The sequence below is a fragment of the Pteropus medius genome, unplaced genomic scaffold, assembly GCF_902729225.1.
Source record: "Pteropus medius unplaced genomic scaffold, Ma_sr-lr_union100, whole genome shotgun sequence".
Classification (NCBI taxonomy): Eukaryota; Metazoa; Chordata; class Mammalia; order Chiroptera; family Pteropodidae; genus Pteropus; species Pteropus medius.
The window spans coordinates 15,517,916-15,519,893 of NW_024354502.1; the positions used below are offsets into that span (position 1 = coordinate 15,517,916).

General features: G+C 38.4%; 1 non-coding gene and 1 pseudogene across 1 annotated transcript; both read right to left on the reverse strand.

Moving 5' to 3' along the window:
* Positions 1 to 708: 708 nt before the first annotated feature.
* LOC120595842 (uncharacterized) lies at positions 709 to 824 on the reverse strand (annotated as a pseudogene).
* Positions 825 to 833: 9 nt separating this feature from the next.
* On the reverse strand, positions 834 to 906 carry TRNAV-UAC (transfer RNA valine (anticodon UAC)). Its single transcript has one exon. It is a non-coding gene; the product is annotated as a tRNA-Val (tRNA).
* Positions 907 to 1,978: the final 1,072 nt, after the last annotated feature.

Consider the following 1,978-nt stretch of genomic DNA (forward strand, 5'->3'; position numbering starts at 1 on the left):
TTTCTAAATAACGAGTTTAGAAGAATTCTCATCAGGTTTGGAAGCTACTGATGATTGGTGTTTGGGCAGCGTCTGTTTATACACACATGAGTGTCTCCGTTATTTAGTGATTTTAACAGCGTCAGCACTTAACAAACACAGGGCACAAATACCTGAAAAGAAGCCTCCAATAGCCTTTATTTCATATAACTTCCCTCTAATTCGAGAATACTTTGGTAAAGGACAGCATTAAGTCTCGGGAAAGGAGACTTTTAAGTATAAATAAACTGACAGTATTGTATATGCTATTTCTAGGTTTTCTAAGCAAGTAGAAGAAAAATAAAATTTGATTTTTACCTAGAGTGGAAAGGCACTTATAACTCTATATGACATTATATGTTCTTAAAATCTTCATCTCTAGAAAGCAGCAGGTCATAGTGATTGTTTCTTCTACTTGAAACATTTTCTTCTTAGAAATACTTGAAATCATCACTGAGAAATTTCCACATGAATACCATACTGCCTCATGGGGTATGAGCTCTCTGTTTAGAAACAAGATAGTATGTTGCCATATAGTCCATTGTTAGAAGTGTAATATGATCTTGGGAGCTGAATAAAGGGCAAGAAGGATAGTTTATGATTTCTACAAAGAATAGCACTAACAAGTGACAACCTTTGGGTGCTCTTCATGGATAATTCTTTATTATTATTATTATTTATTATTATTTATGCCTACAGCACCTGGTCTTCCTGGGGGGTCTCCCATCCAAGTACTAACCAGGCCCGACCCTGCTTAGCTTCCGAGCTCAGACATCCAGCTTGTTCAGGGTGGCATGGCCGTAGACCATGAACTGTGGTTCCACTGGGGCACGAACCCAGGACCTTCTGCATGTAAAGCAGACATGCTAACCACTACACTATGGAACCACGTCCTCTTCATGGATAATTCTAACCCCAGTGCATAATATAATAAAATGTTTAAACACTGTGCTATTTTACCCCAAAAGTGCTTGCATTTCAGCAGAAGTGGATGATAATTTTGCTTTAGGCTCGAAAGATTTTTGAGATTCTACTTAGCTGACTGCAGATAAAGATACTCCTGAAGTGCAACATATTATTAACTTCTTATTCTCTTTAGAAAAGCAGCTATGGGTAGATTAGCTTAATAAAGGGTTAATGTGCTACTTCTGAAGACTATTTCATGCAATAGTATTCAAGGTATATCATATCTTTCTTTGGAAGTTAATTCCCATGGATTCCAGACAGATACAGCAGTGTGATCAAAGGTCTGGAGACAGGGAAGAGGCACTGAGAGAGGCTGGAGTGTCTGCAGCAGGTGAGTGAGATGCGAGTGGAACAAGCTAAGATGGTGAAGTGGTCGGGTAAAAAGCCACGAGGACTTTGAGCCTTTATGAAATGCAGTGGGATGCTAAGAAAGGGCTGTAGGCAGGTCGCTCTGACTGCTCTGTGGGATACAAAAAGGCAAAAGAGTTAAGGGCAGACAGCTAAAAAAAGGCTTTTTTGGTCTTCCCCTGGAGGAATGAAGGCGACTTAAATTAGGGTGGCCCGTGGGAATGGAAAGATTCAAATGCTTTCAACTCTGTCTTAGATGTTCTATATGCTAAGTGCTATGCTAGAAAGGAGAGATAAAGTAATAAAGGACATAATGTATATGTGTGAATTTTAATTTTCAGGAATCTAAGCATCTACTAGAAGGATAATAAACAGAAAGTTGTGCTTGAAAATGTGGAAAGCTGTGATGGAATCAGACACAGAACCCTTTAGAAAGCATATAGAAAAGGAAACCAACCCATAGGAAAACTGCATGTAAAAAGTATTACATGCAGTAATTACCAACTTTTTGCCAAGGAAGCTCTGAATGAATGTAATTGCAATACTGTATTAGAGAACCTCAGAAATATTTCTATAGTCCATATCTATGGATTTATTGGTGGAGAAACTGGAGCCTAGAAAGTTTGTGTCTTGCTTAAGTATATAG